At 40.7% G+C, this 22,275-nt stretch overlaps 1 protein-coding gene across 4 annotated transcripts in view; it reads right to left on the reverse strand.

Annotated features, from left to right (window-relative positions):
* The window catches only part of sphkap (SPHK1 interactor, AKAP domain containing), a 181,079-nt gene that overhangs the window by 83,220 nt on the left and 75,584 nt on the right, over nucleotides 1-22,275 (reverse strand). The window lies entirely within an intron of this gene.

Consider the following 22,275-nt stretch of genomic DNA (forward strand, 5'->3'; position numbering starts at 1 on the left):
GCTCACACACACACACACACACACACACACACACACACACACACACACACACACACACACACACACACACACACACACACACACACACACACACACACACACACACACACACACACACACACACACACACACACACACACACACACACACACACACACACACACACACACACACACACACACACACACACACACACACACACACACACACACACACACCCTCCCCATCCCTGTACCTCGAGAAACTTATTTCTCTGTATTTCCTCTTGAACTGGTTAATGTCTGGACATGGCTTTAGTTCCACATTCACACTGTTCCATAGTCTCCCTCCACACGCTACAAAAAGTTATTCTGGTTGTACGGACCCTATGAATTTAAAATTAAATTGTCTCCTACTATATCTCCCCACTCATTGAGTGAATACTTTTCGGATGTTTCCTGGTAAAACGTTATTATTTGCCTTAAACATGATTTGTGCAGTTTGGAATTCTACCAGGTCTGTGAATTTTAACAATTTTGACTTCAGGAATAATTTGTTAGTGTGATCAAGGTATTTGATAAGGTCAGGTGTTGTCATCTGGATGTATTTTCAAGAGTTTCAGATTCCATTTTGGCAATTAAGCATCTCAACTGGAGAGATGACCTTTTGTTTTACAGATCAGCTGATTGTAGAGAAAGTATATTCGATATTGTCATGATAACAATACACTAACATGGTTTCCTTTTGATAAATCTGGCAGAGAATCATTCTCTTCAGAGCTTTATAGCGAGCAGTTTAGCTGTTTGGTTTCACTTTCCGAGTCCTCACTAACTCAAAGGAAGTGGTCTAGGTTAGGGACAGATGGATGCCATTCTTTGAGGCCATCACACCATACAGCAGTTTTCCTCCGCATCATCTGGCAGGTGTTTTGAGATGTTAGCCATTTAAAATCACACCAGTGTCTACTCATCATCACATCACATCACATCACATCACATCACATCACATCACACACACACACACACACACACACACACACACACACACACACACACACACACACACACACACACACACACACACACACACACACACACACACACACACACACACACACACACACACACACACACACACACACACACACACACACACACACACACACACACACACACACACACACACACACGAAATGAAGGCATGAACACATATAGAAGGAATGCACAGATGTGACATATCTCGGGTGATGGCCCAGCTTGTTGTGTTAGATACCGGTGAAAATGAAAAACATTTCAGACTGTGATTCACAGGGGCAAGAAAGGACAGAACTGGAAAACTGGATATGAACATGAGCAAAATAAAACAAACATAGGAAAGATGTACATTCAATCTTTCATATTAAAGTGTGACAGTCTTTCTTCTAACTTTTTGCAAGCCAACTCACAAGTATTTGATAGACTGGGTCTAGTGGCTGCAGAGTTTCAGTTCATGACGACTTTACATCAAAACATTCATACATTATATGTCTGTCTGTCTTTGGGTGTGTGTTTTGCTCTCTTATGCTCCATCAAAGTGAGATGTTTTAACTCTCTACGACACATGTGTCAAACTCAAGGCCCGGGGGCCAAATCAGGCCCGTGGTGGATTTAATTTCGGCCCGCAGGATAATTTCTAATTCCTATTAGATCTGGCCCGCCGGTATATTGCACGCACACCTTCACTCCATCCTGAGGGTCTCCTCAGCTCAGAGCCTGAGCTCAAACATTGATGAACTTGCACCCAAGATGAGATGCCAAGTATCTGGTTGAACTAGCATCACAGAGCAGCACACTGAGTTTAATGGATGTTTCCTTCTGCACTTTCTCTCTCACGACAACAGGGCATGTTTGGTTTTTCTTTGAGGGAAATAGTTTTGTTGAAGCTGTTGTTGGCCTGTGGAAAAATGTAATCATAAGAAATGACTCTGGAAAAGCTGCAGATAGAGCCATAAGAAATGAATGCAACTGATTATTTAATGTTTAATGTTGTTTTTATAGGCAATCATTTAAGCTTTGTTAGTTCCTGGTTTAATATGTGCAATAAGTTCATTTCAATAAGTTCTGCTATAAACATTGAACCAGTCTGGCCCTCGACTAGTACCCATTTTTTTATTTTGGCCCACTGTGTATTTGGGTTTGACCCCCCTGCTCTATGAGATCCGAAAACGTATGTTGACTTGTAACTTGATCTTTACACATCCTTCTTGCATTTACTAAATGGTCTTGTATGTAAAAACTCAATGTTATTGCAAATCTAACTCAATAAATGTTCGGAGCCCAAAAGGGACATTGACTGAAACGATTACTTGCAACTTTCATAGGACAAAAAGGGAGCCCGTCATAAACGCTGTACCCAGTTCTCTTTACACATCAATGGTTTAAAACCCTAGAAGACCCTGTTTGGCTGCAATGGTGCCAATGCAAACCTAGTTTACAAACACAGACATTCAAATGCACCCATGTTTCCCTGTGTATTTCAATGTTTCTGTTAAACAGGCGCAGTCACTTCTCTGCTTTAGTTTGTGATTTCAGATCATATAGTTGAACAGCACATTTGTTGTCACAGTGTCTTGATGAGGTCATGGCAAATTGTAATGAGGTTGACGCACAGATTAATAAAGTTATTGGGCATTTAATGAGGTCAAGGCACACAATAATGAAGTCATTATGCTAGTGTTGCATGCTTAACTTAATCTCATATACACTCACGCATGAATTGCTTCCTGTTACACACTAAGGTCACATCCTCTCCCTGATTGCTGGAGACAGACGCAAACTTGATTAATTTTCATGAATACATTTTATAAAAACAGCAGATTGTATTAGGGTAACAACACAAGTAAGATAAGTGACAGGCATCTTTGGTTTCTTGACATCATGACCACAATTGTTTCCTTATTTTATCCAAGATTAGCCATTTGAGCCCAAACCAAAATCTATTTCTAACCCAATAAACCACTTACTTTAACCCAAACTATGATCTTTCTCAAGCGTTAACCATAGCATTGACTCATTAAGACTTGCATACAGCTTTTGCATACAGACTTTTATTTTGAAAGAAACGTTACCTCCCAGTACTCCTTCCTAAAAACATGCAAGTAATTCCAGAAAATTCTTGGCAAAACTGTGCTAATGTAAGTTGTTTGATAGGTTAAAAATACCCACTATGAAAGCCGATTATCAACAACACGATGACTTGAAGGACGCTGCCGTATCAAAATCTACTTCAAGACCTTTATTTTTTCAATTTAGCATTTACTTGCTGCCTATTTCCTGAAGGACTTTGTGTTCAAATTACCACACAACATATTGTGTTCTATACCAGAGTGGAGAAGCTATACAAAATGCATAAAAAGTGGGAAAATAGGATATTCATTTTTACCCTATAGGCACCGCTGACAGTTTAATTCAGTAGAACAACATGCTTTGAAGCTTTGGGGGGAAACATACATGTTACATCATTGGTGTCTCTGAAGAGGCAACTATTGAAACTACACTAAACATCATGCACTAAGGTACAAAGAGGAAAGCTTTTATTCAAAAGAAAATTCACAATTTCTACTTTACTAACACTGGATGAAGTTGCATCTTTACTCTCAGCAGCAAATCACTATGCCGCTGTGCACCAAGCTGGTCAAAAAAACAATATCATCGCCTCATCAGACAAAACAATCAGCTCCCAGACAGAAAGACCCTGATTGGACTCCTTAATCAGTTGCTTCAAGCCTATCTAAATCGTTTCATTGGTATATCCAGGAGCATCGATGAAGGATATAAGAATGGATTTGCGCTGCTTTATTCAACGGAGCAAGATATTTGGCTAGCTCAAAAACGCCTTCAAAATGAAAGCCCCCTCTGGTGAATTTGTAGAAACCCAATGTATTGTTTGAAGTGTTTCTTAAAGAAGACCAGTCTGGACTGAATTATCCTTTCTTTTGTTTTGGCCACTGGGGGGCAGCAGAAACACGTTTTGAGTCGATCTCTGACATACATCTTATTTTAAAGGTCCAGTGTTTCAAATTTACTGGGATTTAGGGGCAGAAATTAAATATTATATTGATCTTCGTTCGTGTATTATCACCTGAAACTACCATGTTGGGATTACATGTTTCTACCCAGGAAGTGCATCGGAGGTTAAGCTAATGTTCTAGTGGACAAACGGTGGTACTACAACTTCTGTGTCAGTCCGCAACATCAATTATGAATCAACTTCCCAGTTCAAGATTCACTAAAAGCCAAATCAAGACTTTTTTCCAGGTTAATTTATTTGACCAAGCCGATATTTGATGCTGTGAACTGGAACATTATAAAATCACATTAAAATAAAAATAAAAAGCCAAGATAATACAAATGAAGCCATTTTCTGGTAGCTTGTTCTAGATACAGTATGTGCAGCACAATAACCGAACGCTTCTTAATGTTTAGTTCTGGATGGTTTATCATGTAGCAGAATATCAGAAACTCAGGCACTAAACCATTCATTGATTTATAAACCAACAGCAGGAATTTGAAGTTCAGTTAAATACATGTAATAACGTGATTTGAAGGAAAGTAATTTGAAGCCAGTGTAAAGACCTCAAACCTAGACCACTTCCTTTGAATTAGTGAGGACTCGGAAAGTGAAACCAAATAGCTAAACTGAAGAGAATGATTCTCTGCCAGATTCATCAAAAGGAAACCATGTTAGTGTATTGTTATCATGACAATATCGAATATAGCTTCTCTACAATCAGCTGATCTGTAAAATAAAAGGTCATCTCTCCAGTTGAGATGCTTAATTGCCAAAATGGAATCTGAAACTCTTGAAAATACATCCAGATGACAACACCTGACCTTATCAAATACCTTGATCACACTAACGAATTATTCCTGAAGTCAAAATTGTTAAAATTCACAGACCTGGTAGAATTCCAAACGGCCCAAATCATGTTTAAGGCAAATAATAACGTTTTACCAGGAAACATCCAAAAAGTATTCACTCAACGAGTGGGGGGGATATAGTACAAGGAGACAATTTCAATTTGAAATTCATAGGGTCCGTACAACCAGAAGAACTTTTTGTAGCGTGTGGAGGGATGTGTGTACTGTATGTGTGCATATATATATGTGTGTGTGTGTGTGTGTGTGTGTGTGTGTGTGTGTGTGTGTGTGTGTGTGTGTGTGTGTGTGTGTGTGTGTGTCAATCAACAGGTAATGCAGATTAATAATAATAACAATAATAATTAATAATAATGATAATTATTGCAGATTATGGATTATAAATAAATCATTTAGTTACAAGGGGGTGAGATTAAATAAATTATACTTCTTCTCACTCCTTTTCGAACATTAGATGTGGGACTGTTTGTGTTGCTAATGCTGTTGTTGTTGTAAATGTCATTTTTTGTTTTGACTTCTCTTACATGACTATGCACTGCAACATTTGTTCGAAATAAAATGTATCAATCAATCAATCAATCAATCAATCAATCAATCAATCACTGCCAACATACGACAGGGTTATACATATTCATGTTTTATCCTGACATCCCTGTGGAGTCACCACTCCCCAATCCTCAGGAAGGCAATACATGAGGGACTTACATGACTTACATGAGCCTATCACTATAATCTATAATTAAAGATGATATAACACCTGTATGTCACAATGCCTGTATTACATGCCTCCTACATTACTTGGCATTGTTTTGCAGCGAGGCAAATGTCAAAGTTAATGAGCCCCTGCAGTATTGATCCATTTTCTTATTCATGTCATTGGTTTTCACGCATCACAGTTGCGACACCCTCAACGTGTCTCAGGTGTTAAATTGCAGAGGCTCAAAAGGACATCTTAAGGATGATGGGAAGAAAAGCAATTGCAAAATGACGCTAAGCATTTGCTTCAACATGCCGAAAGAGGGGGGATTTCCCCACGGGACATCTACGGTTAATTCAAAGTCTACAGCGATGTTCATTACAAAGTGGTTACAGGAGGCTTTGTAGGGATGGAGTACTCGATCTGCACAATCAGAATTATTTGAGAGAATATTAAATCTGTTTTTCCATACCGTAGAAAATCAACAAGATTAGATGTAAATGTCTTTTTAGTATCTTTTATAACAGAATTTCCGAAACATAACTCAAAATAATGCTTATTTCATCCTTGTTTTAATCATCCTGTGTTTACTGACTTCTGTTGGTATAACGTGTTTTTAGCAATCACAAATGTACTCTATGTATTACCTGGGAAGGATAAGTGGTAGTATTGTTTATATTTTTCAAAAGTCAACTTGATTGTCTATCTTCCAGTTTGTGTGAACAGACAGAGATCAAAATACTGTTTCCCACAATCCTGTTTGTGCACTTTGTGTTTCCTTCCGTGTATCACAAAGGCTATATAAATAAGATTTCATTTAAAGCACAGCGAGGGAAAGTTATTAGAGTGAGAGGAGGATGATGAGGATGGCTTGAGGTGAGTGTGGGCGGGGGGGGGGGGGGGGGGGCATTGTGACTTCAGTGAGCATCTCTTTTTGTGCTGAGAAATCAAAATGGCAGCTCAGCGTCACACACTCAGCCCTTCAGGCAGTGTGTGTGCTGGTTGGACTTCAGTGTGGCGCCTGGTCTCTCCACAGTACCTGTCTCTTCTTCGTTCTACTTTTCCCTAAATTATGTTTGAACTGAGGTAAACAAAAAGAGGAAACTGGTAAGGAAGTGCTAAAAGTGAAAAATGCCTCTGTTAGTTAAAGTGCCAGCCTGTGACAGCACAGCGATGCAGCTCCCCTCACGCTGTGTAACCTCTGCTGACTCCACTGCTTCGTCTTGATTAAGTTTGATAACCTCCATCTCCCCCCCCCGCCCCCCTTCCTTCCCCTGCTCACACTCCCATATGCACCTCCATCTGTGCGCTGTCTCACTTCACTTATGCAGCGTTCGGTTATTATGCTCCATATATCTGGAAAAATCTCCAAGAAAACTGCAGGTCTGCTGAAACTTCTTTTTGAAGTCCTTTTCCGTTTGCCTTTTCTTAAAGGTCACCTATTATGCAAAATCCTCTTCTCCATGTCTCTTCTACATCAACATGTGTCCCCTCTTCTTCATGTCTCTTCTACATCAACATGTGTCCCCTCTTCTTCATGTCTCTTCTACATCAACATGTGTCCCCTCTTCTCCATGTCTCTTCTACATCAACATGTGTCCCCTCTTCTTCATGTCTCTTCTACATCAACATGTGTCCCCTCTTCTCCATGTCTCTTCTACATCAGCATGTGTCCCCTCTTCTTCATGTCTCTTCTACATCAACATGTGTCCCCTCTTCTTCATGTCTCTTCTACATCAACATGTGTCCCCTCTTCTTCATGTATCTTCTACATCAACATGTGTCCCCTCTCCGTCATGTCTCTTCTTCATCAACTTGTGTCCCCTCTTTTTCATGTCTCTTCTACATCAACATGTGTCCTCTCTTCTCCGTGTCTCTTCTACATCAACATGTGTCCCCTCTCCGTCATGTCTCTTCTTCATCAACATGTGTCCCCTCTTTTTCATGTCTCTTCTACATCAACATGTGTCCCCTCTTCTTCATGTCTCTTCTACATCAACATGTGTCCCCTCTCCGTCATGTCTCTTCTTCATCAACATGTGTCCCCTCTTTTTCATGTCTCTTCTACATCAACATGTGTCCCCTCTTCTTCATGTCTCTTCTTCATCAACATGTGTCCCCTCTTCTTCATGTCTCTTCTACATCAACATGTGTCCCCTCTTCTTCATGTCTCTTCTACATCAACATGTGTCCCCTCTTCTTCGTGTCTCTTCTACATCAACATGTGTCCCCTCTGTGGAAAGAGACTCTGAAAGTTTCAGGAAAAAACATTCTCTCTCTTTTTGATCCATTTCTATAAAAACCTGTCTGAAAATGAGCTGATCAGATTTTAGCCACTTTATGATGTCATAACGATGTGTTGTCTTGTGTAACTATTAGCCAATCAGCAACCAAGGTAACCCCCCCCCCCCCCCCCCACCTTCTTATCACCTGAATCTCCTCCTAGAGCACCATAGAGTTCTTTTTAACCAAATGTCTCTCAGAGGGGCGTGGGGAGGGGCTCCTTATTTTCATCTAAAGTAACAGACAGAGAATCAGCACTTTTGAAACAGGGTTGAAACAGAGGGGATTATGGGTAATGCTGCAATGATCTGTTTGGTGCTTGGAGACAAACACTTCAGAGACATGTTTGTATATATATATGAGACCTATAGTATATTAATGAAAAACATTATAATAGGGGTCCTTTAAGTAAAAGTACAGAGGCTACGGTACGGTGGCCGACAGGTGCAAACGTGTTGCAACGGCCCGAAACACTTACATTAGGAGAAACTCGCTACAGCTTCAAAAAATATGCAAATGTGCCAAAAAAACATGCAAATCAAGCGACATCTTCACTAACTTGATATCACATGTTCAGCATTTACTAAAAGCGATGCATAAACAAAAACACTACATATACAAAACACCGTCTTAAAATACTCTATTCTAAGAAAAATCCTGATTTCCAAATGTTAAAAGTACAACCGTATATCACAATGTACTTAAGAGTAAACGTACTGATTCTGCACATTGGCTTATTTGACAATCATATAAAGTAGTATTATCAGCTAAATGTACTTCAAGTAACAAAAGTAAAAGTATGGAAAGTTGATATTTTCACTGTATTATATTATTATTATTATATAATCCCATTTCAAGAGCATTTTAGCGTTGCATTTAATTAATGTGGACCAAACTTAGTACAGTACTGCGTTATACCATATCAGCATATCATGTGTTTTTGTATGCAACTATTAACTGTGAATGTTTAAAAAAAAAAAGTATTTCAATGTGAATTTCTTTTAAGTATGTCTTAATTTCTTTTTTTTTTGTAAAGCACTTTGCATTGCCTTGTTGAAATGTGCTTCATCATTAATATTGCTGCTGTGTGAGTGTATTGGAGCAGACTTAAGGGAAACCAGACTTCACTCTGCAAGTCCAACATTTACCCACTGTGATATTTCTGCCTTATTCAAATCAAAGCCTCTATAAACTCAGCATGTGCGCAGGCAGAGCTAAAGTAAAAGCTACTTCACTACCGCGATGTGTATTAGCCTAATTACTCGGTTTTAATCATTATAACCCTTAAACGCTTTTCTTCTAAATTAGCAGTGTTTAAACATTAATGATCCTCAGTCGTTTTTAAACCAGAGCAAGTGTTTAATTGTCTTGATCATTTCACATCTTTAATTAAACTTAAATCTATAATCAATCCTTTTCCAATATTTTACCTTATCCAAGAAAATCAGAGGCCCTCTTATTCTTTTCCGGTGTGTCCCTTTCCTGTAGTGTGTTGTATAGGATTTAGTGCATGTAAATGGTCTGCAAAGTCTGAAATCCCAGTGTTCCCTCAAGAGGGAGGCCCAATCCCAAACCACGCCCTACCCCCTACCCCTACCCACTACCCCTCCTCGACGGAGTGACACTCGCAGCTCAACGAGGCTCCCTCCTGTCAGATGGAGGGAGTAAATACAGCGGCAAGCTTTGGGACAAACTCCCCTCTCTCCGGTAGAAACAGGAAATGCCGTAACTGTATGTAACAACGGTTTCAAATCAGCATCTCTTGGACAAAACATTTAAAATAATAACAAAAATAAAACTCCAAACATCTTTAATTGTGTTAATTTTTTGTAAAGCTCTTTTAGTTTTAAACCTGATGTTTATAAGCTTCTTAGTTTTTGCAACAGTCTGTAAATATACACAACTTTATAATAAAATGCACACATTTACTTTTTTCTAGACTAAACACAGGTATGATCCTAAGTTAAAAACATATGAGGTTATCATGAGGTTGTTAACATCGCAGTTTATCAGTGGATGTTTGCTGGAACTACTTGTTAACAGCTTGTTTCCTGACGGACACACACAGCGTGACTCCGGTCAGGTAGAGACCGGTCTCCAGTCAGCACCGATGCAGACTCGCTGTTTGAGGGCTTGATAGCCCACTCCCCCTCCACACTCGTTGGTTTGGAACAGCACTTAATGTGGCGGACCCTCCACGTGAACGGAGGGGTAGTGTGTAGGGGGCGGTTTGGGATTGGGCCGGAGTTTCTCTCCCACACACTCTGCCTAACACTCACGCTTCTATTGCGCTCCAACACATTGTTCTTGATAGGCTGAGGGGCGGGACATCTCTAAGCGGTTGACCAATCACAACAGAGCTAACAGCTAACCAATCAGAGCAGACTGGGCTCTGGTTTCAGACAGAGGGTGAAAAGAGGTGGCTTTTTGAACATGGAAATTGGTAAGCCGTTCATTTTCGTAATCATTTCACAATTAAACTTAAATCAAGGAGTTTCACAGCTTACCCTGTCATTTTACCAAAAGGAATGACATTTTTTAAAAAGAGTTTGCTGGTTTATTAATAACAGCGTCTTGTCAAATTGTCTAGAGTTAAGTATTAAGAATAAGTGCTATGAAAAAGAGTGACAGTGATTATAAGTCAGGCACGATCCTCCATTACGAAAGTCCGTACATTTGATGTTCAGGCGGAAATCTTTCTTTAACAGGATTACCAGTGGTAACAAATCAAAATTAGCTGTGTGTCTTCTCAGATTTTCAGTGAGTGACAAAGTGGCTCCAGGAGGAGGGATGGCGCGGAGAGAGGGTGTCAGAAAAATGAGTCATAGACGACTAACCTGCGCGGGGAACCTGTCAGCGAGAAACAATCTTCTAGCTGTGTGTGTCACAGTTGGTTTTGCAAAGAGATGAAGAGTCTGGCTGTTCATTTCTCAGGCTTGGGAGTCCTGTCTCCTACTGGTGTTCAGTTACAGGCTCATTTACTGACAGAGGAAGTGTTATCAGAGAGAGGCGCTGAGTGAACACACTGGATCTGCTGCGGTTGCTTTTCATTACTGCTGAAAACAATGGAAAATAATAAAGAGATCACTAGTTTTCCACTCCTTCTAGAGAAGAAGAATATGGAGGGATGAAACCCTCTTTAATGGTCACACATGCAGAGCACACAGTGAAAAGTGTTCTCTGCTTTTAACCCATCCTAGAACCAGGAATCTAGTACCAGCAGTGGGCAGCTATTGCAAAGCGCCCGGGGAGCAATGGGAGTGAGGGGGGATGTCCGGTGCCTTGCTCAAGGGCACCACGGCAGGGCAGGAGGTGAACTGGGACCTCTCCAAGTAGCAGTCCACACTCCATACTTTTTAAGTCTGTTTGGGGACTTGAACCGACGACCCTACGGCTCACAGTCCAAGCCCCTACTGACTGAGCCACTGCCTGATATGTATGTGGGAAGTGAAGTGTTCATTATGAATACACAGATTGATAAAACATACACTTTGAACTGGTAAGTAGTAAAACACCTGCATGTATCAGTGTTGTAGTCAAGTCACCAATTCACGAGTCCAAGTCGCTCTCGAGTCCCCACTTTTCGAGTTTGAATTATTATAGTGAATGTTTAAATACAGCGTTGTGCAAATATAGTGTTCAAGACAGCCTATGTCTGAACACGAGTCCTTAGAGTAATGTGTTACGGAGCCTTCTCTTCAATCTTTTTCCCACATAACGAGCATTTTGCGCTGCTTTTTCCCAATGTGGAAGCAGAATGTGTGAAAGCATACAGCACGATGTGGGGTTTGTCTCTAGACATCTTTAGACTGGAGTAGCAAATCCAGCCGCTGTTGCTTAGGTGGAGGTGGAGTGGCGTCGGATGAGTCTGGGTCTGTGGTCTTAGCTACTAGCTTCGTCCCAGCATGTTGTTTCTGCAGATGTTTCAACAGATTTGCTGTTTTGGGCAGTAGATAGGATCTTTGACTCGCCAAGACACAACTTACATTTAACTAAAACGTTCTTTTCTTTGTGCTCGACAAAAGTGAAATAGTGAGAATATCTCCAGGCGGAGAAACTCGACTTGAGCTCCTGCGCCACCATGATATTCTTGTTAGTAAACACAAACGTGCCCACAGTGCGTCTCCGCATGTGATACAGGAAGTATCTAAGTACATTTACTCAAGTACTTAAGTACAGTTCTCATCTCTGTTCGCCTCGCAGTTGGCGTCGCTCACCAACGTCTGGGAGCCGAGACTATATAAAAAAAATAACGGAGTAACGCACCATGTAGTAACGGTCACTGAGTTACTGAATTTAAAAATAATGCGTTTGAGTACTAGTTACTGCCAAAAATAACTTTGTAACGCGTTAGTCCCAACACTGGTTGTAATTGATGTATTTATTTAAACGAGGACCATGCATACAAATACATTCATCTCAGAAAGGAGAAGAGATGATTTATGCCAGATTTGAGCTAATAGCATTTCCATCTGCAGTCCTTAGGTAGGTATAACAATCAAAAAACATTGTATAATTTCTATCACACAAACAATTAGAAAAGAAGATTAAAGTACAGGTCAATAAAATAGTACATAGTACAGTTAAAATATAATATTACAATAAAAAAACTTGAAAGACTTTGCATGACTGGTTGCTTAGTATCCATTTTTTTCTCTGAATTCTGACTTTTTTTCGAGGCCGGGGGGAAGGAGAGGTAGAGGGCACAGACGACGGTCCACAGAGTGTGAGACATGCTGCTGCGGGTCGCTGTGAGCAGTGGCGTGGAATAGAAACTGGAAGCTTCACATGTCCACAGAGTGACTTCAGGTCAGAAGACGAGGGGAGAGTTTAGAAGAAGTGTCGCCTGAAGCAGATTCAAGGCCTCGTAAGTGGCAGCGCATCATTGAGGATGTGCTGTAGTGCTTCAATAAATGAAAAGGCTCTGATGAAATATACATGACGTGTGGGAAATGTATTCATGTTCTTGCATCGAGAGAGAGAGGAGTGACAAGTAGGATATGTCTGATGAATCATTGTTGTATTTTAGATGACCAGTTCAAAGATAAGATCTGTGTAAATGTTTGAAGGCCAAAGATTCATGTGAAAAATACGCACCTAGAAAGACTACAAATCAAAAGCGTTAGCTAAGACCAGCGCCATATAGATAGAAACTATCTACATACCTGCCAACACTACCGATTTGGGTGGCAGTCTACCGCTTTTGACGTGTTTCTACCGCCTACCGACTTAGCTGGCTTTCCCTACCGATTTTCAGTCTTCCCAAACTATAACAAATAAAAATGACACTCCATAGACACTGGACTCGACTTTTGGCGGACACCGTTTGCAGCGTGATCGCATCATACAAACAGTCCTCTGTGTTTCTGAAAGAGAAACAACGTGCAGACTGGGGGTAACGCTGCGGGAAAGGCAGCGTTAGCCCCGACGAGGCATTTGAGTCCTGCAGGATTTCCCCGTTAATATCAGTGTCTCGAAAACACATGTTGGCGACTGAAAGACATCCAGTGTTTGGTCTTTTCCGGAAGCATCCTACAATGTCTCAACTGAAAGAGGACCACAAACACACACTAAATATAATGCAATTTTGAGATTTGGGGATATTTTTCTCCCATTCTTTCACTTTTTCTGACATTTTCAACACCAAACATGTCGTTAATGTGTTTAGTGAACTACAGCAATCTGAAAGCCTGTACATTATTTATATCACACTTTATCAATATAAAAATGCAGGAAATGACTTTTTTAATGCATTATTTTCTGATATATCGTGCAACACAAAGATATTTCGCTCTGTGCAAACCTTTGACTCTAATATGTCAACAACATGAAACAAGAATATGAACCTGGCTTTTCACACAAGAGTTCTACATCCTGACACATCCTTCATCTACACTGTCTCTGAAAGAGGACCAGAAACACATTCAAAATATAATAAAATGTGGAGACTTTGGGATATTTATCTCCCATTCTTTTACTTTTCGGGCATTTTACAGACCAGACATGTCGTTGATGTCACTGATACCAAACTACCACTTTTTCAGAAAAATGCATAATGCAATGTATGTTAAATACATGGTTTATACATGTGATTACTGGAGTTCCATTTCTTCTGATTACCTAATTTGGGCGTGCACATTTGCCACGCGCAAACCTACCTCTTTTGGATTTGGAAAGGTTGGCATGTATGTATCTATATGGCACTGGCTAAGATAAGATAACTTTAACAAGATGCCTGTGTGCTTAGTACCAGGTTGTTATCATACCAGCAATGGGTCTTGCTCATTCTTTCGCTTCCCGTCTGATGGAAGGACCAGGAGTGGCTTGATCAAGTTAGCTACCTAGCTAGTAGCTAGCACGTTAGTTAGCATTACAGCCGTGTCATTTTTATTAGCCTTAACACGAAGTAACATCAAGTAACCCAAAATGTTAAACAATAAGAGTAGTAGTATTTTGTGAACCCTTTGAAGAGTACTGTCACCGGTGTGATCATTCTATACACAATTTAAGCCCAGGGGGAGACACGCTAACGCTAGCATTGGTGATCTTTTCTACTTCATGCTATCTGCACAAATGGTTGACATTAAACATTAAAAAGACCAGGCAGTTCAGAGAGAATCAAAGGAAGGCACGCAGGCAGCTTTGCATGACATTCTTCTGGACGTGTTTCATTGTGGTGATAGTGAGGGTAGTCAATCGTTTTGTTGACAAGACAGTAGTGACTGCCATCTTGGTGACGTGTGTTGTTCTGCGAGACCAGAGATGTAGTTCATTGAGCGTTTCACACAAACAAATGTGTTACTTCACAGTTTTACGACAGATTTTTATTTTTTTGACTTTTAAATTGACAAACATCATATGTGTAATTCATGGCACAATTCAAACGGGATCGAAAGATAATCTTTCTCTCTATTTCTTTTTCCGAAATAAGGTCCCATGGAGGTCCACCGGAAGGGGAGGGACTTCGCCTCTCTATTGAGCTATTCATATCTTCCACTGCACTGTAACTTTTATTCATGTGTTATTCATGTATTATTATCTTTGCTTTTTAATGCTCTTAATGTCTTTCATTTTTGTAAAGCACTTTGAATTGCCTTGTGTTGAAAAGTGGTAGAGTATAAATAAACTGGCCTTGCCTCCAATGACGTTGTATATCGATTCTTTGTGAAGAACTTTGTGCTACCTGTAGAAAAATGCTACATTGTCGATAAAGTTTGATTGACTTCTAAAGATTTGTTTTGTTATTAATGTCAAAGACAGGGATAGTGGCTCAGTAGCTTCACCATCCTCCCTCACAACACCTTCAGAGCTGCTTCTTCCCTCTCTGACAGTGAAGTGACAGCTGTACGGTCGGGGACACACTTCATGATTTAACACCATCAACTGATCATTCGATTGGCATTTGAAGGGTGACTTAACGCAAAGAGCACACTGCAGTGTAGCCGGCTTAGAAATGATGTTTTCTTTCAACAGTGACAGACTGTCTCAGTTTCATCTTATCGCTTCTTGTCACCTCCCGTCCTCCCGTCCTCCCCCGTCCTCTCTCTCACTCCTCAGTGCCATGCCATCTCTGCTTCCTCCCCTCTTGCTGTATACACACTGCATATTTAATAACCTAGTGTGTATTTGAGTCTACCGCCCCAGCCTCCCTGTCTGCTACGATGCATATACTTCTTGAAGAAAGAGATTTCTAAATGGGCCTATTGATTTTAGTGTCTGACTGTAAGGATTTATGTGTATGGATTCAGCTGAAATATACCCAATAAATATACTTTGTTTCAAGCAGCTGAAAGTACAATTAGGAGTGTATATGACTAGACTGAGATATTATTTTGAACATTTGGATATATACTGTATTTATAAGTTTGTTAAGATATGATTTAGTTAAAGGTCCCAGGTCATGGCCATTTCTACTGATCATAATTCCATTGTTGAGGTCTGCTAGAATAGATTTATATTGTGCAATTTTCCAAACTCACATTGGTTTCTCATACAGCATCTCTGTATAGTATGTGTATTCACTCTCTGTCCTAAACGCCTTGTTGGAGCTCCTGCCCCCCCCCCCCCCCGTGAGCCTAGTGTGCTCTGATTTCTTCAGCTCGCCCACTAGCTCGCTGCAGCGAGGAGCTGACAGTGTGAGCTGGCTTACTGGTGTGGTTTCCTGCTTGCTGCGAGACAGCAAGACATCACGAATGGACACGGGAAGGGGGGTGCTGCAGCAGCCCCTTCTGCGAGGCACCACTCCCCACGCACCCCCAAACGTGTGCCACAGTTTCGCCGCGCTGTGAGGCTCCACTAGCACCCAAATCCCCCCCCTCCCCCAAACGCGTCACATTTTCGCTGCTAAAAGTGTGTGTGTGTGTGTGTGTGTGTGTGTGTGTGTGTGTGTGTGTGTGTGTGTGTGTGTGTGTGTGTGTGTGTGTGTGTGTGTGTGTGTGTGTGTGTGTGTGTGTGTGTGTGTGTGTGTGTGTGTGTGTGTGGCTCCACGGATTGGTCCATTTGGGTATGGGCACGTCACCATACCCAGGAAGAAAACAATGGAAAAAGAGAAATGTCCAACGAGGCGTTCTGGGGCAGCATAGACAGGTCTTCTCTGTGTTAGAGTTTTACTCGCTACAGGGTGTACTTTGAGGGTTTGTGACTCTGCAGACCGTTTACATGCAGAAAAACCTTCATAACACACAAGGGGACGGGTAATAACGTGAAAAGCATGACATGGGACCTTTAAGTTCATTCGGGAAGCTGTAATCAATATTAAAACATTTAAATAAACTCACAAAAAGCCCACAGAAATGTCCAGACCTATCTGAAAACCAATTGGTTCTTTTGATTCTAAATAAAAATAGAACTCTTTTTAATGAACTGCCTTTTCATTTGTCGTATGATAATAGATATAGTTCACATTAAATGTCAAACCACCTTCAGTGAGCCTGGCCTTATGTTGATGCTAACGCCCCTGCACTTTAACCAGCAGGAGGTTAGCAAGACACAGGAGCTGAGCTCGGGTCTTGAGGAGTTGCATGATTTATTAACCAACAAATAAACAGTGCACACGAACTACATGGCTGCACACAGCTATAATGGTACTGCTACTTTCCGTCACAAACACTATCAACCTACAGTAACTTAGCAATGTTTGCTAACAACAATAACTATCGATGTCTTCACTTTGCTGCTATTGGATCCTTAATCATTAAATCGACCCAGATCAACAGATCCTTACACCCCTACTTCCAACTGTTAGAAATTAAAATCAATGTTGATATGGCGTAATTTGAATTAAATACATTATTTGATTTAAATCAGTTTTATTCTGAAAAACCGGAAGTTCTCACTATTAGCTTAACACTTTTATTCTGAAAATCCGTCACTTCCGGTTAGTATTTAGCATCTGGTGGAATCATACGATTTCAAACCTTGAACCAAGGTGAAATGACATGTGATGTTGTACACTGAGAACACTGGGATTAGCACTCATTTATTGACGCTGAATAATGTGTAGCAGGGAATGTTTAAATAACCACAGACACCAGAATGATGCAATTTAGCTACAGAAAAAGGCAGGAATTGCATTGGACCCGCCCCCCGACGACGCCGGCCAATAGGAGAAGACCTCAGATGACAACAGGAAGAGCAAGCCAAGAATTGATCTCTTCTACCCCCTGACCTGTACTGACCGGTCGTTGGATGTGGAGAGCGCCTCCACTCGCACATTTCATTTTGTACACCACCGCATCTTTTGTGTAATTAAAGGCTGTTAACTTTTATAAGCTTCCCTTGATTATTTTCAGTCCCTCCTGCCTTCAGGGTTCTAGAATTGCTTTCACAACCCAGTCTCACGGCATTTCGTGTTCACCAACACGATTTTCCCCTTTTTTTCGTGTTGCACAGCGTGATTTTAAAAGCAATGTATTTCTGTTGGTAGTCTCACGGCATTACGTGTTATAGGAAGACCGGAAGCTGTGTGGTTCATAAAAACATGTTCTTACTCAATATCAAGCCACGATTATTGCTTTTATTTAAAATCGTATCATTTCGGACTTTTGTTGCTGTCTGTGAGGAAAATAAATGGAGCTCATTTTATTGCTTTTAAAATCGTGCTGTGCAACACGAAAAAAAGGGAAAATCGTGTTGGTGAACACGAAATGCCGTGAGACTGGGTTGCTACTTCACATAGTCATGTCTGATTAGGTGATTAGGTGTCAGCATGCATTTTACAAAACATGTGAAGAAACTTGAAAGAAGGGACGGATAAAACACAGTGTAGAGGGGGGGGGGGGCAACTGTGACCGTAAAAACCTACCGTATACGTATGTGTTCACCGAAAAATGACTCCAATGAGGGAACACACTGGGCTAGTTCGATTCGTGAAACCAATCGTCAACAACACGTTGAATTAGTTTGATTTCCAGACATAACGACGTTACTAAGCAAGTACAAAACAAAGTGGCATTCCACATCGAAGGGAAGTGCAGGAACTCTAACCCCTGTATCCCAAACCCTAACTACCTCACGTACTAATTTTCACTCAAATGATCAATCCCTACGAAATGGATGTGTTGCCTAAACATAACCACTTAGTGGCATGTAACAACTTTAAATAGAAAGTTCATATGTTTAGCTGTTATTTCATTCCCGTGTTTAAAACTGCCATTCAATGACCGTTTTACAAAAATAAATGAAACAATCATAAATGTTTTGGGAGTTATTGGTATATGCCCTATTCTGTCGTTTAGGTAAAAAGGAATTGTGTATTTATATGTTTTAACTTTTTTTTGTTTTTTATAAACAAACAGCCAGGCAGACAGCACAATAGCAGTTGGCAGACAAGTAGGGTGACAATATTATAATTGAAGTCCAACAGGACGGAACAAAATAAATAAATAAATCAATAAAACAAAACAAAAAAAAAGGACTGCGACAAGAAAAAATCAAGATCTAAAGGCTCTGAGTCCAAGTCCATTATTAATAACATAATGAAAGAGTAGAAATCAAACAGTGTATAAATGGAACAAAAAGACAAAATATATCAAATAAAAACATAGCACTTGTTGGTCAGTCAGCCGCCCACCAATCACAGTTTAACACCGCAGGTCCACCACCCTATTAGAAGGGGTTCCACATATTGTGGAATTTCCCCAGGGAGCCCCTCAGTATGCACCTCATTTTCTCGAGTTTGGCTGAATTTAGGACTTCTTCGTATTTATATGTTTATGACGGTAGTTTGCACGTGTCGGCTCATCACCAGGAGTCCACTACTCAGAAGATTAAGGCCCTCAGTTTTGAAGATCCACCATCGGCAGCTTCTTCAAATCCATTGCAGAAATAATGACACATCAAAGAAAGAGGTTGGTCTCTGTAGCTTGTTATGTTTTTTTTTCTTTGTGTCAAGAGCAAATACAAACTAAATGCAACAACAGATCATTCACTGTGACTCATACAAGCCCTGTGGTGGTTGTTGTTTTGTCCTTTTCTCTGTGTTACTTTGCTTCTTTATCTGCTCTCCCACTTGTGTTTCACTCAAAGCCCACTCTCTCTGTGGGGAGGAAGGACAGACGGTGCTTAGCTAACGCTCCTGCTGGCTCCCTGTTTAGTTTACTGTCACTTCTTACTAGTAGCTACAAGTCAAGAGACACATGGACAGTCTTTTAGATGTTGCCAAATCCCAGCAGATGTATGGCTCACAGTGGGAAGTCGGGATAACTTGGTGTAACGAAACAGTTGGTGTGAAATGGATTCAGCTGCTTTAATACTTGACTTTATTAAACTAAGTCATGTTTCTAAAGGATTACAACTTTACTCTCATGCATGGAAGCTGAAACAACTTTCCTTTAAGATAGCTTGGCTCAATAATGGAGAGAATCTTAGCAGAGAAAGACATTTGCAAGTGATAACCTGAACTCATCATTAAAACGTGTGCATCTTCCTGTTCCAGGGGAATGTACCAGAAGAAAAGTTCTCGAAAAGGAAAAGCTAATCAACTAATGACGTTCCTCTTTGCCAAATGTTCTCGTCCCAGTTTCTCCAACATGACATGAGACAGATCTGTTTTACACTAGCTTAGAAATTGCACATTCTTCTGACTTTGTTTGAAGTCTGTATTAAAAATAACTTTCTCACGTTGTCTGGGAAATAGGATGGGGATGAAACAGTTAGCATACCGCACTGCCATGCCAAGAGTTTTTTTCCTTGCAGTGCTACTTCTTACGCTACATTACCACCAACAACTGGCGAACGGCTCTCAGCAGAAAGGTGCATTCACCCGTGATCGTGGTGTGAATGTGTGTCCTTGAACACATTTTCCCTCTTCTCCTTGATGTGTGAAAAGAGCCGAAAGGGTAGATGTGGGTTGCAACTGGTCTTGCCAACAAATACCACTGGGCTTCACTTGAGTTATAGAATACTGTTATAGTATGCGTTCATTTCAGGAGTGTGATGGAGTAGATGTATGTATATTTCCTGTACATTATACATATGTACGATATAACGAAAACATGCAATACCTTATACATGCGTTTCTTAAGTCCACTATTGTCGACCATGGCACTACGACGCAGCACGTCTCAGATGCTACAGGAACTCATTTCACTTCTGGTGGTTGCCACATGTGTTCGACATGACATGCATCAAACCCATGTTTGTAAAACAGACGTGCTGTTATTTGAACATACAAATTCTTCCTCTGCTTCCTCATTTCACATGTATGATTCCCTTTGTCTCCTCAGCAAGTAGCTAGCTTCTAAATAGGCCAATTTAGATCAGTAGGGCTTCATCGGATTGGCCAATTATATATATGCAGAGTGGTAATGCATGGCATATGGAAGAGGCTATCATTTAACGCTGTTGAAGCAATCTTGGGGATAGGACAACCTCCAATGTCGATATCGCGATAACGAAAGATTTTTTCTATACGTTGTCCCGCCCTAGTATCTATGAATGTCTCTGTGTGTATGTATATGGCATCTACTCATGGGTGACTGTCAATCACCTCTGCTATTTAGGCATCTTCACGCATGAGTGTCCTTTGAAATGACCCAAGGTAATTTCCTTTCTCAGTGGGACTCTGACCTTTGGGATAATAATTAGCCCTCTCAAAGACCTTCAGGCCCCCTTGGCGGCCACTTGAGTCATGCTAGGTTGTTGTAGTGATTCCCACTTCAGAATGAGACATTGCTTATATTTCTACAGATTAGTGTTTACCAAATTTCTCACCAAAACAACTTACTTCCCTAATCCACAGTTGGTGTAAAGCACTGTTTTTGCCCAAAGTCTGTGTGGTGGGCATAACAATTGGTAAGAAGGCGTAAACAGATGAACACAAAACCAAACTTGGCATTTTAATAGACTCGGATAAATCTATCTGTCCAGAAAGGGTTGAACTGAGTTTATATTTCATTAGAACTGACGGCAATCTGTCGGAGATGGATGCATGGGTCTCGACAGGGAATATTAAGTGAACAAAGAGAACTCAGACGGACATGGATTCCTTTTTTCATACAGAAAGCTATACACTTCACTCCAATCAGGGGTCTGAGAGAGTCATTGACGTAGCTAAAATAAAGCAAAAACAACAATTATTTCAATATGTTTCAAAGGTTTTGAATATGTAGACTTCCCCTTCAATTTGGAACCTCAGTTGATGCAGTCAGGGAGCATTTACTTCTCTGTCAATCTTTCAAAGTCACCTGAGTTCACCTGACAAAGTCATTCCTGCATATACTCTCGTTGGGTCACACACACACACTTTTTGTTGTTGCAAAGGTATGGTCTTAAAAATGTGTGTGTAGATGGATGGGTGGGTGGGTGAGTGCCTGTGTGTGTGATGTGGCCTGTCAGGTGCTACCATGCGGGGCCCAGTGGGGAGGGGGGGGGCCGAAGTGACTCAGACACAGCAGTCCTGCTTCCACCGCTGGAAAAGGGCAGGGTGTGGAGGCAAGAGAGACACATGACCCAGATGGTGTGTGTTCGTTTGGTTGTGTGAAGAACCAGGGGGCTTCCATTACCATCAGACAGTACCTCTGAGCTGCTTTGTCAAATACAAATACACTTGACACTTGTGCTGTGTCTAATTGTGTGTACTTCAGTAAGGTAAGTAATAAATAAACATAATGGAATAACAGATTCATAAAAACCATGCATAAAAGCGATACAGAATAGTTTAAAAACAACAGTAGTTGCATTTGCTATTTCAAGTGCATCAGTGTGTCCCAATGTGAAGTAGGCCAAACTGCAATATAAGTATCTGAGTGGAGCACTTATAACGTTCAAAAAGTTGAGTGTTGAACTCAACGACGGCCATCTTGGCTACGTTACGGAAGAAGCAATATTGGTTGCTCCGGTGAACCCAGCACTATACAAATAAAAGTTATATATGTGGGTTTTATTTCTATATTTAATACA

This window comes from Notothenia rossii, assembly GCF_949606895.1.
Source record: "Notothenia rossii genome assembly, chromosome: 4".
In the NCBI taxonomy this organism is placed as follows: domain Eukaryota; kingdom Metazoa; phylum Chordata; class Actinopteri; order Perciformes; family Nototheniidae; genus Notothenia; species Notothenia rossii.